The sequence below is a fragment of the Chiloscyllium punctatum genome, chromosome 17 (assembly GCF_047496795.1).
Source record: "Chiloscyllium punctatum isolate Juve2018m chromosome 17, sChiPun1.3, whole genome shotgun sequence".
Taxonomy (NCBI): domain Eukaryota; kingdom Metazoa; phylum Chordata; class Chondrichthyes; order Orectolobiformes; family Hemiscylliidae; genus Chiloscyllium; species Chiloscyllium punctatum.
The window spans coordinates 72805344-72823472 of NC_092755.1; the positions used below are offsets into that span (position 1 = coordinate 72805344).

General features: G+C 41.3%; 1 protein-coding gene across 14 annotated transcripts in view; it reads left to right on the forward strand.

The window, feature by feature from the left end:
• Positions 1–18129, forward strand: part of clip1a (CAP-GLY domain containing linker protein 1a) — a 157503-nt gene that overhangs the window by 14386 nt on the left and 124988 nt on the right. The window lies entirely within an intron of this gene.

Below are 18129 nucleotides of genomic sequence, written 5' to 3' on the forward strand. Positions count from 1 at the left end.
GTTCTTGCCTATTACCATCAAAATTGGCCTTTCTCCAATTTAGAACTTCAACTTTTAGATCTGGTCTATCCTTTTCCATCACTATTTTAAAACAAGTAGAATTAGGTCGCTGGCCCCAAAGTACTTCCCCACTGACACCTCAGTCCTCTGCCCTGCGTTATTTCCCAAGAATAGGTCAAGTTTTGCACCTTCTCTAGTACGCACATCCACATGCTGAATCAGAAAATTGTCTTGTACACACTTAACAAATTCCTCTCCATCTAAACCTTTAACACTATGGCAGTCCCAGTCGATGTTTGGAAAGTTAAAATCCCCTACCATAACTACCCTATCATTCTTAGAGATAGCTGAGATCTCCTTACAACTTTGTTTCTCAATTTCCCTCTGACTATTGGGGGATCTATAATACAATCCCAATAAGGTGATCATCCCTTTCTTGTTTCTCAGTTCCACCCAAATAACTTCCCTGGATGTATTTCCGGGAATATTCTCCCTCAGCACAGCTGTAATGCTATCCCTTATCAAAAATGCCACTCCCCCCTCCTCTTTTGCCTCCCTTTCTATCCTTCCTGTAGCATTTGTATCCTGGAACATTAAGCTGCCAGTCCTGCCCATCCCTGAGCCATGTTTCTGTAATTGCTATGATATCCCTGTCCCATGTTCCTAACCATGCCCTGAGTTCATCTGCCTTCCCTGTTAGGCCCCTTGCATTGAAATAAATGCAGTTTAATTTACTAGTCCTACCTTGCCCCTGCCTGCCCTGACTGTTTGACTCACTTCTGTTCTCAACTATACCCGTCTTCGATTGATCTCTTTCCTCACTATCTCCCTGGGTCCCACCTCCCCACCTTACTAGTTTAAATCCTCCCAAGCAGTTCTAGCAAATTTCCCTGCCAGTATATTAGTCCCCTTCCAATTTAGGTGCAATTCGTCCTCCTTGTACAGGTCACTTCTACCCCAAAAGAGATTCCAATGATCCAAAAATGTGAATCCTTCTCCCATACACCAACTCCTCAGCCATGCATTCATCTGCTCTATCCTCCTATCCCTGCCCTCACTAGCTCGTAACACTGGGAGTAATCCAGATGTTACTACCCTTGAGGACCTCCTTTTTAAATTTCTGCCCAACTCTCTGTAATCTCCCTTCAGAATCTCAACCTTTTCCCTACCTATATCGTTGGTTCCAATGTGGACAATGACCTCCTGCTGGCCCCTCTACCCCGTGAGAACATTCTGCACCCTCTCTGAGACATCCTTGATCCGTGTGTTCGAGCAACTTCTCCTTTCTGCAGTTAAGTTTCACTTCTGAAGAATTATGATTTAAAGGAGGCAGCGTGTATGCAGGTTTGCTTCCTTGTCTTTAAAATAGAGCAATCTTGTTTACTGTTATTAATATCTTTATATCAGTGCTCAGCACAAATGTCATTGCAACAATCCAACTCACTGAACTATGGAGAGAACAGAACAAGCGCAAGATTTGAAAATTGTTCACTGGGGTTAGAAGCTCCACCTGGTTGCAAATAGGATTGTGAACGGTCTGATTCAATTCAAGATAATGGCTGCAGAGGGGGATGAAATTGATGGCAAAAGTATGGCATTTGTATAAGAAGTTGATTTTGATGGCTTTTGCGTTTACATTCATTTACTGAAGGAAATGGCAACTGATTCAAGACTGTCAGATGGTTGAATTGATAGCATAGGGGTGGTTATGAGATAAACCCAGATGTTAGTGTATATGTAGAAGCTGACTTCATGTTTTGGGTCATGGCACCACAGAATAACTTAAAGATGAAAAGGGTTGGAGCTGATCATGGATTCAAGAAGGACTTCCAAGGTAACTGCAAAGGGTCAATGACATAGACAATTCCTAGCAATGTACCAACTACAGTTGTACCAATAAATATGGAACCATTGGAAAGGAATGGTACGGCCAACTGTGTCAAAAACCATAGTTTGAGAAGAACATTTTCAGTGAAAACAGGGTGTGACTTGTAACTTTGATTTTGGACTTTCAGTCCTTAGGTAAGCTAGGAAAATTATTTGGAGAGGCTGGTGTATGGATTTAAGAAGAAAGTGAGCATGGATTTCAGAGGCCAGGCAAGTAATTGAACATAGGGTACTAGTTTGCAAAGTTGGAGGCATTGTGCATGATTGAGAGGAGGCTGGAGCCAATGGGTTTGAAATTAAGGGATTGTATCTAAAAAGAGACAATGTCACCTGTTGTTGAGTGGAAATTCATTAATTTAGAAGACCGAGGATGAAGGGAGCAAAAGGCAAGTTACATGGGCAAGATGAACTTCTTGAGGGCTTTGGGGAATTAGTTGGAAGCTAGAGTTAAATGTGGATTCTGGGCGAGGTGGGAGAGAAGATGGTTTGAAGTGTTGATCAAGATAAAGCTGGGAGGAAGCAGCAGAGATAGCAAAATGCATGATCTTAACCTTGTGGTCAAAGATGTCTGTGGATGACTTTAATGTATTGGGATGGAGGAGCGACTGATGTATAGAAAAGCAGGTGTATTATCCTAACATAGTGGTTTTAACAGAGGAGAGGAAGGCTTGATTTGTCGAGCTGCTCTGGTGATGCATGCCAAAGCCAGTTGTATATGAGATGAGCTTAGGTTTGCACAACTTGGATTTTTAGAGCAAAGATATGGCTTTCCATGAAGAACAGTATTTTGGGAGAGATTCAAGGTTCTACTGGCAAAAAGACATCAAAGTTGAAGATGAAGAGCTGACAGAGCAGGTTGAAAGTTGTAGAAGTATTGTAGCAAATTGAAGGCCAAAGGCTGGATTTCCCAGCAATTTCTGTTTTAGTTCCTGATTTCCAGCATTCTCAGTTTTTTGGTGGCAACTTGAATATACTACGTGTAGTTCTGGGGTCGCGTGTGTTTCGGCAGTGCGGTTTGACTATCATGTCACTGAGGAATTAGGGAACGGTATTTTTGACCAGACTTGCTGCTTTGTGATTCTGGCGGGGATCAGTTTGCGCGATTTGTTCTGTGCGTTTGCCGATGTCCGCAATGAAATCTGTGTGCCGTTCTGCACATGCGTGACATCGGCGCTGGTTTTCGTGCAGTTCTACGCACGCGCAATGTTAGCGCCTGTCTGTGTGTTGGACTGCGCTGTCAATAGAGCAGCTTTTTGTGAGAGGTTCTGTACAGAGCAACTTTCATACATTTTTAAAAATGTACTGTGTTAAACTTACTTTTGTTAATAAATATGATTTCAACCTTTATTCAGGCTTTGGGTTAGACCTTTGGGTGATTTTTGAGCAATCGTGAGTAAACAAAAAAATTTACTAGTCCACCCCAACCCCACTTTTCTCAAGCCCAATTATTTGTATTAACGTGAAGTTTTGCTGGAATGCAACTGTGGCATTAAAGGAGAACTACCTGCATTGTAAATTTATTTTGAAAAGTGATTTGAAATAAACAACAGTAGAGGTGGAAGGGCAATCAAAAGTTGTGAGTGACATATAAGAATTGGGTTGAAGATCATGTTAACTGTGATCAAATCCACTGGAGTAGAGCGGCCATATGAGATAGCAAGGTTATGGGTATTGCCAAGGTTATTGTTCTGCAGAAATGGATGAAAGAGATTTTATTTGACATGTATGTGCAAAAGAGGAAGGGGACACTTTCTTCAAAAAGAGGAGAGGGATGAAATGAGGTGTTCTAAGAGGATGGTACCAGAGATGAGATTTTGCATTAGGAAATGTAGTTCTGCATTTTGATTGTGACAGAAGACAGAATATTTTTCTTCAGAGCAATGCTGAAGCTTTTTCTTAATTTTCACAAGCAATAAACAACTGGTATACACAACCCCAATCACCCATCCCAAGGCATATTCCCCCCCCCCCCCACAAAAGAAACAAATGACAAATAACCCTAATAAATATGAACATATACAAAACACAAAACCATAATAAATTAGACCAGCAGTAAGATAACTGCATTAGCAAAAGAAAAGGAAAAAAGAAAAAATTGCCACAACAGAAGATACCTCCGTCTGGAACAGGTAAAAAGACAACACCCTGAACATATGAAAGTAAAGGGTTTAGATTTTTGTAAATTTGTTAGAGGAGCCAGATAAGAATAGTATAATCTTTTCTAGTTTAAGAAAGTATAGCACATTTCTAACCCAGTGTGTATGAGTAGGCGGAATTAGGGACTTCCATTTTAACAACATCAGTCTTATGGCCAATAGAGGAGCAAATGCTATCATGGTTTGTTTTTAGAGGAAGAAAGATTAGGTAAACAGGGTGACACCCCAAGCAAAGCCATAATAGAATTAGGAGTAAGATTTTCAGATACCTTCGATAAGGTGTCAAAGATATCAGTCCAATATTTGCTTAAAGGAGGGCAAAGCCAGAACATGTGCATATAATTTGCTCGGGTTTGTTGACACCAATCACAGGACCAAGACACTATCTCAAATATTTTTGCAAGTTGGGCTTTGGTGTAATGGGTGCGGTGTAGAATCTTACATTGAATAAACAATATTTTGCACAGATAGATCTGTGCACCTTTTGTAAAATCTCATCCCACACATCATCTGGAATGACCTCTTCCAGATCTGCCTCCCAGATAGCTTTAATGGAATCAAAAGAATCTGAGCATACTTTATGAATGTTTGAATCAATAGGCGGCACGGTGGCACAGTGGTTAGCAGTGCTGCCTCACAGCGCCTGAGACCCGGGTTCAATTCCTGCCTTAGGCGACTGACTGTGTGGAGTTTGCACGTTCTCCCCGTGTCTGCGTGGGTTTCCTCCCACAGTCCAAAGATGTGCAGGCCAGGTGAATTGGCCATGCTAAATTGCCCATAGTGTTAGGTAAGGGGTAAATGTAGATGTAGGGGTATGAGTGGGTTACGCTTCGGCGGGGCGGTGTGGACTTGTTGGGCCGAAGGGCCTGTTTCCACACTGTAAGTAATCTAATCTAATCTAATCAATAGCTGAAATAACTCTCTTTAATGTAGAAAGTGTTTCTCGAAAGATATTAAAATCAGAATCATTAGGAAAAGCGGGGAAAACCTGAAATGAACTATGAACAAAACTGAGAACTTGGAGGTATCTTAAAAAAAAGTGGAGCAGGTCAGGCAGCATCCAAGGAACAGGAGAATCGACGTTTCGGGCATCAGCCCTTCTTCAGATTCCTGAAGAAGGGCTGATGCCCGAAACGTCGATTCTCCTGTTCCTTGGATGCTGCCTGACCTGCTGCGCTTTTCCAGCAACACATTTTCAGCTCTGATCTCCGGCATCTGCAGTCCTCACTTTCTCCTCTTTTTAAAAAAAAAAGTGGCTTTTCGGAAGTGAAAACCTACCAACTAGTAGTAGAAAAGATGCAAAAACACCATCAGCATATAAATCTTTCACAGTTTTTATTCCTAATTTAGCCCAACCAGAAAAGGCACCGCCCACTAAAGATGGGGGAGAAATATGATTTGCCGCCCACTGTGCATTTGTAGAAAATTATTAAAAGCCAAAGTGACGTCTACATTGAAACCAAATTTTAGGACAGGATAAACCAATTACATTTTTCGTGTAAGTAGAAGTTGAAGAAAGGAGAGGTGAATGCAGTAAAGCCTTCGGTTTTACCAGATGGGTGGAATTTCCCTCGGTAGTCAACCAAATTGGGAGAGCTTGGAGGTTCTCATATTGCAGCCAATAGTTCAAAGTTCTGATGTTTGCTGCCCAATAATAAATCGAAATACTCTGCCATTTCACCTAGTATCTTAGGCCTCTGTAACAACTGTTTTTGTAACCTAGCAGTTTTTAAATTCCAAATAAATTCAAGAATGAGACGATCTACTTGTACAGTAAAAGAAAAGAGGGAGAAAAATTGGTATGCATTGAAATAAATAAGAAAATCATGGAAAAATATTCATATTAATGGAATTAATTCTAGCAGCTACAGATAAATTTAGGAGAGACCATTGTTTGAAATCTGATTTAATTTGTATCAGTAATGGTTCAAAGCTTTCCCTGTACAAATTGCCTCGTGTGTCTGTGACGTGTTCACCAAGATAAACAAAACCAGAGTTGGCAATTTTAAATCGTAAATTACCTAGTGGATATTCCCTGGCAGGCTTATTGATAGCAAACATCTCACTTTTGCTAAAATTCAATTTATACCCAAAAATCTTACTGAAAAGTTCTAAAACTGAAAGTGGGTGGGAATGGAGAGAGATAAGTTCGAGACAAATAGCAAAAGATCATCTGCATAGAGGGCAACCTTTAACACCACACCATTTCTAGTGATGCCAGAGAAATCAGGATGAGTCCATAGAGCAGTAGACAGAGGTTCAATTACACTGGCAAACATCAGTGAACTCAAAGGGCAGCCTTGTCTAGTGGAACAATAAAAGTAGAAATAGTCAGAATTCATGTTATTGGTCCTAACAGGCCTGCAGTGATGTGTAGGGTAGTTTGATCCAAGAAATAAATTTTTCTCCAAAGCCAAATTTCTCCTAAGTATAAGAAAAATTCCAATCCACTCTATCAAAGGCTTTTTCAGCATCTAAACGTGCCTCAGGGAGTGTGGATGGGGAAGAATTGTAAACATCATTAAATATCTGCCAAAGATTAAAAAAGGAGTGCCTATTGCAAATAAATCCAGTTTAATTCAAGGATATGATAGATGGAAGGACAGTTTCCAAATGTCGGGTCAGTAGCTTTGACAATAATTTAAAGTCAACATTTAGCAGACTTATAGGATGATATGAACTACACAATAAGGGATCCTTGCCTTCCATTAAATGCTCTTACTCTCAGCAAGTAGTTCATCCATCTCCAGTAGAAAACTATTTGAATGGTTTTGTCGAAATATCCCGAACGTGTGAGCTGAGGTAAGTCAATAATAGACTCCTTTTACAATTGGATGTGATATTTAATGTTGTCTGTGTTTACATCTCAGTGAGTGTACCAAACCATGTTGTGCTTTGAACTCCAGCAACATGATTCAGAAAGACCTTTTGTTAACATATGAATAGTTTACGTCAGTGTACCTTGAGTAGGTCTGTTCTGACTTGTACCACATATAATACAAGACTTGGTTTTCTACGTTTGTAGAAGCTGTGTTTTGAGTTCTGCAGTGATTTTTATTATATGCTGGGGACATAGTGAGTTGAAACAGTGTAGATTCAACTCTAGGAAATTGTTTTGAATTATACCCAAAATTGTGAATAGTATGTTTCTTGTCCAAAGAACTCCAGCAAGATTTATATCTCAAATTAGTTTGTTTGCTCCAACCTAGTTATTGCAAATCTGGGAGAAATTATTACTAACGGAACACCAAACTGGTAGTATAGAGAGACAGTAAAATGGTTGTTATGGGAGTTGTAACAACTTTTGATTTTATTGTTAGTAGGTGTTATGTAAAGGTACATGCAGAAAATATTTTCTTTTGGAGCAGTTTACCATGGTCAGGCAGCATCCAAGGAGCAGGGGAATCGACGTTTTGGGCATAAGCCCTTCTTCAGGAATGAGGAAGGTGTGCCAAGCAGGAGAAGATAAAAGGTAGGGAGGAGGGACATGGGGGAAGGGGCATTGGGAATGAGGTTAAGGTGAGGGTGATAGGCCGGAGAGGGGGTGAGGGTGGAGAAGTCGGGAAGAAAGATTGCAGGTCAAGAAGGCGGTGCTGAGTCAGAGGGTTGGGACTGAGATAAGATGGGGGGAGGGAAATGAGGAAGCTGGAGAAATCTGCATTCATCCCTTGTGGTTGGAGGGTTCCTAGGCGGAAGATGAGGCGCTCTTCCTCCAGGCATCGTGTTGCCATGGTCTGGCGATGGAGGAGGCCAAGGACCTACATGTCCTTGGAGTGGGAGGGGGAGTTAAAGTGTTCAGCCACAAGGCGGTTGGGTTGGTTGGTGCGGGTGTCCTAGAGGTGTTCTCTGAAATGTTCCGCAAGTAGACGGCCTGTCTCCCCAATGTAAAGGAGGCCACATTGGGTGCAGCAGATGCAGTAAATGATGTGTGTGGAGGTGCAGGTGAATTTGTGATGGATATGGACGAATCTCTTGGGGCCTTGGAGGGAAGTGAGGGGGAAGGTGTGGGCGCAAGTTTTGCATTTCTTGCAGTTACAGGGGAAGGTGCCAGGAGTGGAGGTTGGGTTGGTGGGGGGTGTGGACTTGATGAGGGAGTCGCGGAGGGAGTGGTCTTTCCAGAATGCCGATAGGGGAGGGGAGGAAAATATATCCTTGGTGGTGGGGTCTGTTTGGAGGTAGCGGAAATGACGAAGGATGATAAGATATATGTGGAGGTTGGGTGGTAGGTGAGGACCAGTGGGGTTCTGTCCTGGTGGCGATTGGAGGGGCGGAGTTCAAGGGTGGAGGAGGGAAAGTGGAGGAAATGCTGTGGAGATCATCGTCAACCACGTCAGAGGGGAAATTGCGGTCGTTGAAGAAGGAGGCCATCTGGGTTGTTCGGTATTCCGCCTAGGAACCCTCCAACCACGAGGGTTGAATGCAGATTTCTCCAGCTTCCTCATTTCCCCTCCCCCCACCTTATCTCAGTCCCAACCCTCGGACTCAGCACCGCCTTCTTGACCTGCAATCATCTTCCTGACCTCCTCCCCCCCCCCCCCCCCCCCAATTCAGTCTATCACCCTCACCTTAACCTCCTTCCACCTATCGCATTTCCAACGGCCCTCCTCCCTATCTTTTATCTTAGCCTGCTTGGCACACCTTCCTCATTCCTGAAGAAGGGCTTATGCTTGAAACATCGATTCTCCTGTTCCTTGGATGCTGCCTGACCTGCTGCGCTTTTCCAGCAACATATTTTTCAGCTCTGATCTCCAGCATCTGCAGTCCTCACTTTCTACAAGTAGTTTACCATGCCCATACTTCAACTATAAAGAACTTTGATATGTGACATCAATGTTCAAGAGGATATATTTCAAAAAGGGAAAGAATATGTTTTATCCCCTTAATTTTTTTGAAGACACCTGACTTATTAAGATTTTTGAAGACAACACCCTTTTGTGGCCTACCCTTCACAAGTTGATGCTGACTCACTGTTTAATTACCTCATACAGACTCAAATAATCAGTGTCTCATACTCATTCATTGCATCCTTGATTGTACACTCTGCTATTCCAGAATGAATATCAAATTGACAGGCCTGGAGTTTTGTGTTTATCCCCGCCTTACCTTTTCGTTTAACAATAGAGTTTTTTTTTACATTTTTCAATCCAAATCAGTTTTTGACTTTTGAAATAAGAGATGTTAAAAGTGTCTGTCCCATATGCAATTTTAAAGGTGTGTGCACATTCCATTGACAGTGGCAGCAACCACAGCCTTTGGGTGTGTGCTTTCATAAATATGTTGTCTGGTGAACTTTGGTTGTCATCTAAACATTACTGAGACCTTGTGACACTGTTTTAATATTTTGGCCTGTAATTTCCATTTCAGTCTTTTCTCATTATATGCAAAACAAAACAGTCGCCACGTACATCAGGTCTTAGGACAATGGTGCAGTGCCTTCAGGAAGTATTTTCTGATATTTGGTTGAAGGTAGTGCGAGAACAAATGGTAGTAGCAGGTGTTGGGGTTGCATGTTGGCTAACTTCCAAAAATATAGCAAGATCATAATTTTAGTGTGATTGTTTTACAAAAATTGCTTTAGCGAAGAGCTGAGCATTTTCTTTAAGATTTGTCAAAGAACAGAGTGTGTTGTCAATTTTACTGGGAGCACGTCATAAACAAAAATTTGCTGAATACGTACTTCCTCCAAGTTTTCAGGCATGTGTAATTTTAGAAATGTGATTAAGAAACAGGAGACTGATGCATGAGATGCTGTCTCAACAATTCCTAGGATCCTTTGCAGTTTGCAAGATTCTATTTCACTTATTACTTTGTCAAATTTTGAATTGAGATGGGATTGTTGCGATTGTCTTTTGTGACTAGAAATTATGAAATTTGAAAACTACCAAAGGCATTAAATGTTCTAGGTTTCCACAGCAGTTGTGTAGTTTCGCATGTTTGGTGAAAAGATCTGAAATTGCAGTGTCATAGATCTGTTTTTTACAATGAAGTTTGGAGATTCTTCCTAGTAAAATTGTAAGGATTTATTTTTAAATGCAGCCAGAGGGAACTTTTTTTTTCTCAATCCTGTTTAGAATCAATGTACTGCCAACATTTTGAAAGTTTGTAGTTGGGGGTCTCTGATGTTTGTAAAATGTGTTGCACACCGTTAGTTGCTGTGAGAAAGCAATGGTGAGTTGATTTTTGAGTTGAAATGCTCATGTAAGGTGGTACTTCCAGAATGGTGTTAGTGACAACAGCTTTGAATTGAAAGTTCAGTGTAATGGTCTAATATGCTTTATAGTAGCTTCATCTCAAAAGGGAATGCCAAGATTTTGTGTACCGATTAGATTAGATTACTTCAGTGTGGAAGCAGGCCATTCGGCCCATCAAGTCCACACCAACCCTCCGAAGAGCAACCCACCCAGACCCATTCCCCTACATTTGCCCCTTCACCTAACACTACGGGCAATTTAGCATGGCCAATTCACCTAACCTGCACATTTTTGGATATTGAAGGAAAATCCCCAAATTAGGAAGGTATATGACTTGATGTTTCGTCGTTGCCTATGTCGTCTTTGTTAATAGAACAAAGAAACCGGGTGGTCCTGTTCATGTTTGGTCGGTTGCTATGGTACATTGGGCACATTACCATCACTATTTGCCAGTTTTAAAAGATATACAAAATAGATGTGAGGTATTGATCAAGCAAGTAAAATGCTTTGCGTTTGAATGGTGTCGAGTTTGTGTTGTTGCAGTTATACCTATTGAGATTACTAATAGGCATTCATTGCAAACCACAATGAGCATAATATGTATTGGAGAGGCTTTGAGAATTCAGGGGGTGAGCCATTGTCAGTGTTTTACATCTGACTTGCTCTTACATCCATTTTGTTCTGCTGCTGGCAAAATTCAGCTTTTAGCCACTTAGTTCATTTTCAAGATTGGATTTTTCCATTTTTGGAATGTTCATTACATGGATTTCATATATTGCTTGCATTGATTTCCACTTGGCAATCTAAGCATAACAGCTTGACAGGTAATTATGTGTTGAGAGTGTGGTGCTAGAAAAGCACAGCAGGTCAGCATCCGAGGAGCAGGAGAATTGATATTTCGGGCAACCTGCTGTGTTTTTCTAGCACCGCACTCTCGATTCTAATGTCTAGCATCTGCAGTCCTCACTTTCACCTAGGTAATTCTGTATGTCTTTTGATCAGACAAGTTGCAAATGGAGCTGAAAATTGAGCAATTTTTGGTGAATAGACTTAATGAAGAATCATTTGGTAAAATTTGAATCACAACAAAGCCTGACTTGAGACCTGCTCGGTCATGCTATCATTGATGCAAAATTAAAGGCTGTCCTACTTAGTAAAGGGATGGTTGAGAGGAGATTCAAGAGAAGTCTGCAAAATTATGAGGCATCTGAACAGACCAGATAATGTAAAACTTTTCATTGGTGAAAGGGTCAATAATCTGAGGATACCAATTTAATGTTGGCAGGTGAAGCAACAGCGATACTGAGAAAATAAACACTTTCTTCTAAATGATTAGGATCGGGAGTGGATGACCTGAGAAGAGAGTTGGATTGTCATTATCCTAAGAGAAAATTTGAATTTGCATGGTCCTGAGGAGCAGATGGGGAAATGACAGGTAAATGGCTCTTGCAGGGCAGGCTTGATGCAGATGTAGAAGTAGTCCACTTGCATACAAGGTCAGACTACAACTTCTACAATTTAACAAGATCGAAAGTGGAGACAAAAACACACTGTGTCCTGATCAAGAGGATGCTGGCCTTACTGCTCACATGAGAACTCTGTTGCAAAATCCAATGGAATGTTCAAGGCTGCATGTTGACACTTGCAAGCATGACATGAAGGTCCTGAACTTTCTACCTGGGAGTCCGTATCTGTTGAAAGAGGGAATTGGTGATGCTTCCTGTGAGCTGCAATATATTCATGTCCTGTCAAATGGCTGCAGTAGCTTGGCAATAGTTACCAATGCCAAAAGTGACAAACCAATAATTGGCAGTTTCATGTGTCTTAATTAACCATAGAATCATTGAATTTAAAGTGCAGGAGTCAGCCATTCAGCCCATCATGACTGTACTTTGTCCAGAAAGATCCAAAAAGCGCGTCATATTCTCCATCCTATCTTTGTAGCCCTCTAAATACAAACTTTCAAATATATATTCAGCTCTCTCTTGATACCTCCTATCGAATCTGCCTCCACCATTCTCCAAGCTTGCATTCCAAATTCTAGTAACTGAGTAAAGAAGTTTCATCCTCATCTCTTAGCTCTCATGCTGACTAACTTGAAATTGCAACCCCTAATTATTGATGTGACAACTAGTGGGAACAGAATATCATCCTTTCATCCTGTCAAAATTGTTCATAATTTCAAACACATCAGTAAGGTTACCTCTTAACCTTCTCTGCTGCAAGGGGGATAAGTCCAATTTCTCTAATCTTCCTTTGTGATGGAAATCCTTCATTCCTGGTATCATTCTACCAAAAATCCATTGTACTTTCTCTCCGGCGATAACATCCTTCCTTAAGTAAGGTGCCCAGAACTGAATAGTACTCCAAATGTGGTTTGACCAATGATATGTAGTGGTGTAGGATCACTCCCGCCTTGCTTTACACTCTGCCTATTTTTATAGGCCCAAGGAGGCTATGAGGCTTCTTAACAACCGTTTCTACTTCCCAGGCCACCTTTCAAGAATTATGCATTTGAACCCCAAGGTTCCTCTGCTCCTTGAGTCCCCTCAGAGTTGTACCATTTTAGTCTATATTATCTCATTGTGCTGCTGCTTTCAAACTGCATTACGTCTTGTTTCTCTACGTTGAAATTCATGTTTGAGGTGTCTGCCTGTTTGACCAATTTGTCACTGTCTCTCTAAAGTCGTTAAGCATCATCCTCACAATCCTCCCTCACTTATTATCATTTGCGAATTTAGAGATTTATGCCCTCAACACCCATCTCTAAATCGCTTATGTAACTCAGAAAAAGCAAGGGTCCCAACTCCAATTTCTCAGGAATGCTATTTTCAACTCCTCTCCCCACACCTCCTCCCTCACCTCTATCCAAGGCCCCAAAGGAGCCTTCCACATCCATCAAAGTTTTACTTGCACATCCACTAATATCATTTATTGTATCCATTGCTCCCGATGCGGTCTCCTCTACATTGGGGAAACTGGGCGCCTCCTAGCAGAGCGCTTTAGGGAACATCTCCGGGACACCCGCACCAATCTACCACACCGCCCTGTGGCCCAACATTTCAACTCCCCCTCCCACTCTGCCGAGGACATGGAGGTCCTGGGCCTCCTTCACCGCCGCTCCCTCACCACCAGACGCCTGGAGGAAGAACGCCTCATCTTCCGCCTTGGAACACTTCAACCCCAGGGCATCAATGTAGACTTCACCAGTTTCCTCATTTCCCCTTCCCCCACCTCACCCTAGTTCTAAACTTCCAGCTCAGCACTGTCCCCATGACTTGTCTGGACTTGTCCTACCTGCCTATCTCCTTTTCCACCTATCCACTCCACCCTCTCCTCCTTGACCGATCACCTTCATCTCCTCCCCCACTCACCCATTGTACTCTATGCTACTCTCTCCCCACCCCCACCCTCCTCTAGCTTATCTCTCCACGCTTCAGGCTCACTGCCTTTATTCCTGATGAAGGGCTTTTGCCCGAAACGTCGATTTCGAAGCTCTATGGATGCTGCCTGAACTGCTGTGCTCTTCCAACACCACTAACCCAGAATCCAGTCTGAGAAATTCTTCTCTATATCAACCCACTGTTTCCTACCTTTTAGGTCAATCTCTAATCCATGCTGCAAAGGATCTATCAATCCCAAACATTTCTAATTTGATAACCAACTTGCCATGTGGCACATTTTAAATGTTTTCTGAAAATCCAAATATACAACATCCATAGCACTATCCTCATCCACTGCCTGTGTCACCTCATCAACAAATTTAATTAAGTTTGTTGGGCATGACCTGCCTTTCACAAAACCATGTTGACTGTCTAGTAGTAACTTATTTTTCTCAAAATGTGCATTTATCTTATCGACTATTATGGTCTCCATCAGTTGCCCTATTATTGACATGAAGCTAACAGTTTGTACAATAGAATCCTGACATTGTGGAAACAGGCCTTTTGGCCCTACAGGTTCCTGGATTATCCTTTACCCCTTAAACAACTGCATCATATTTGTATTCCTGCAGTGCCACGGGACTAACCCTTTGTTAAGAAAGGCCTGGAAAATTTCTGTCAATGGCTCTGCGATTTGCTCTTTTATCTTTCTCAGCAATCTTGGATGCGTCCAGGCCTGGCAACTTCTCTGCCTGGAGCATCTCTTCTTTATCTATCACTATAGTGTTTAGTTGCTCAACACCCACATTTTCAACTGGGCCACTGTCACTGCTTTTTTTTAAAACAAAATTAGAAGATAAAGTGCAGCTGGTTCTGATATAATGAATAGCTCTGTTCTCATGCGATCTCTCATTATAAAAAAATCGCACAATAGCTGAACAGCACAATAAGATAATATAGACTAAATGGTACAACTCTGAGGGTACTCAAGGAGCAGAGGAACCTTGGGGTTCAAATGCATAATGGGGCCAGAATGGCTTTATAGCCTATACAGGTAAGGAAAGTTCGCATTCTACAAATCCTTCAATCGAGTTAAAGTCAATTTGTGTTGAAGAAACACAGGTTACAACAGAACTGACTGTGTTCATTTAGTGCCTCTGTTATAGCTATTGCTTCAGTGAGCAGTTTACCCTGCTTATACCTTCTGGCTCCACTCTATCCTTCTCCCTCTTTTACTATTAATATAGATTCACAACCATCACCAAAGGTATACTAACTGAGTACACTCCATCTAAATGAGTTGTTTGCTTCATGTCCCTTTTTAGTAGATGAAAGGATGTCAATGCACAGTCCTATTGTGGTCTTCCAATGATAGTGAAATCTTAGTAATGGAGCTGAGGTTGGTTGTTCTGGAGGAGCCTCCTTGAGCTTAATATGAAGTTGTAAAGATTGTCTCTAACATTACGTTCATTTGTCCGTGTCAGATGTGACTGTAAACATGGGCAGGTTAACCTTTGACCCCCTGCCATCGTTCCCTCTTTTGTTATCACATTTCTTCAAATGCTGCCTTGATGTTAAGAGCTGTTAATCTTAGTTCTGGCGTTCATCTCCTAAGACTGTGCGCCAAAAGAATTCTTAGTGTTTCAAAGTACGTAGCTATTTTCAAACAAAGAGACGTGCCTAAGGAAACTAATTTGTTTCCAAAGTTGCTCAACAACACGATACACGTATTTGCTTGTTTAAAAAAAACATTGTTCCCATTGGGGGTTTGTAGAGGGTGGGTCAAATTGCTGTACAACTCCGTCACTCTCCTTTAATGAGAGTTTTCAATAACTTTTCACAGTAAATGTTAGACAAACAGATCTATAATTTCATGGATTTCCCCCTCTCCTTTCTGAAATATACTCTGCAATCAGATAATAAGTTATTTGTTGCTATTTGCACCAACACATGCTTCTCAATGAATAAGGGAGCTGAAAGGCCTGTTTATCATCATCTTGTTATATTTACTGTGTACCCAAGCAACCTGATTGCGAGAATAGTATGACTTTTCAGCAATTGCACTTTAAATGTAATTAACTTGGATGAATGTTTCTTGGGTAACCCAGCCAGTCTTTAGCACCCTTTAATACTTACTATCTCTTACATAGAGTCATCAAGACATCGAGGTGTACAACACAGAAACAGACCCTTCGGTCCAACATGTCCATGCCTACAGATATCCTAAATAAATCTAGTCCCATTTGCTGGCATTTAGCCATCTCCCTCTAAACCCTTCTTCTTCTTATACCCATCCAGATGCCTTTGAAATGTTGTAATCATACTCGCCTCCACTACTACCTCTGGCAGCTCATTCCATACACGTACCACCCTCTACGTGAAAACGTTGTCACTTGGGTCCCCTTTAAATCTTTCCAGTCTCATCTTAAATATATGCCCTCTAGATTTGGATTCCCCCACCCTAGGGAAAAGATGTTGTCTATTTATCCTATCCATGCCCCTCATGATTATATAAACTTCTATCAGGTCACTCCTCTGCCTCCAATGCTCCAGGAAAAACAGCCTCCACTTATTCAGCCTCTCGCCATAGCTCAAACCATCCAACCTTGGCAACATCCTTGTAACTTTTTTCTGAACGCTTTCAAGTTTCACAACAACTTTCGGATAGGAGGGAGACCCAGAATTGTGCATAATTTTCCAAAAGTGGCCTAAGCAATGTCCTGCACAGCTGCAGCATGACTTCGCGACTCCTATACTCAATGTACTGACCAATAAATGAAAGTACACCTGATTTTCTTACAATGCAAGATTGCACGAGAACAAGAATGTATGATTTTCTTATAATGCGAGATCACATGGGAACAGAACTAATCGTGTTATATCAGAGCCAGCTGCATTTTGCCGCTTTCGCTATCCTGTCCACTTGGGACTCCCCTTCCAAGGAACTATGAACCTGCACTCCAAGATCTCTTTATTCAATAAACAACTCGCATTTATCTAAATTAAACTCCATTTGCCGCTCTGGCTCATTGGCCCATCTGATCAAGGTAGTGTTGTTCTCTGAGGTAACCTCCTTCGCTGTCCACTATACCTGCAATCTTGGTGTCATCTGCAAACTTATTAACCATGTCTGCTATGTTCACATCCAAATTATTTATAGAAATGACAAAAAAACAGTGGACCCAGCACCAATCCTTGTGGCATACCACTGGTCACAAGCCTCCAGCCTGAAAAGCAACACTCCACCACCACCCTCTGGCTTCTACGTTCAAGCCAGTTCTGTATCCAACTAGCTAGTTCTCCCTGTATTCCATATGCTCTAACCTTGCTAACCAGTCTACAGTGAGGAAAGTTGTTGAATGCCTGACTGAATTCCATATAGATCATGTCCGCCACTCTGCCCTTGTCAATTCCCTTTGTTACTTCCTCAAAAAACTGAATGAAGTAAGTGAGACATTATATTTCCCACCTCAAAGCCATGTTTACTATCCCTAATCAGTCTTTGCCTATCCAAATACATGTAAATGCTGTCTCTCAAGGTTCCCTCCCAACAACTTACCCACCACTACTGTCAGGCTCACTGGTCTATAGTTCCCTGGTTTTTTTCCACCTCCTTAAATAGTGGCACCACATTAGCCAACCTCTAATTTTCTGCCACCTCACCTGTGGCTATCAATGATGCAAATATCTTAGGAAGGGGCCCATAAGCATCAGTTTAATTCACCTGTTTTGCTTTAGATTGCTAAACCAATCTTGACTGCGATTTCCGAAACATTTAATAAAATGATGGCATCCAAACCAATCCAGAATGGTTGGTGGAAGTTTGCATTGGAGATTAAATTTATATTCTGCATGTTGGAGTTCATTGTTTAACTATACAAACTATTCTATACAGAGAAATGGAGTTCTGAAGATTTTATTTCAACAATCTTTTAGTTTTCACTGTTCAAGATCTTAGAGATATAGATTTTGTGCAAATTGAGTACAGCAGATATTATAGGATGCTAAAGTAGTTGTGAAAGGATGAGCAGTGCTTCTTTACATGAGTTATGGGTGTGTAGAACGAAGGACTATAGGCACTCAATTAAATTGGGATAGTTGGAGGAGAGCAGAAGATCAACTTGTTTGTGAGGATGATCTTCTCTCTAATTCACTCCCAAGGTTTATAGTTGAGCCAAAGTTTCAAATTAGATAGGATAGTTGGATGAAGAACAAGAGTAGAAAGTGATATATCCATGTTATTTGCATATGTTATTGAAGTGACATTTTTGGATGGAAGCTTGATGACAAATTGATTATTTAGCTTGCCTGTCTTCTGTCAGTTGTGATGTGAATGTCTAGTCACTGAAATCTAAGCATTTCTTTTCTGATTGTGGATGCAGTGATTTTGAAAGCACTGCAGGGGTGTACTGAATTTGTATCTAAAACGTTATTAGCTCCCTCATGCGTTCAGATAATTAATGTTTTGTGAATATTTTAATCTCATTTTGAAAGTGATACTGTATTTCATAT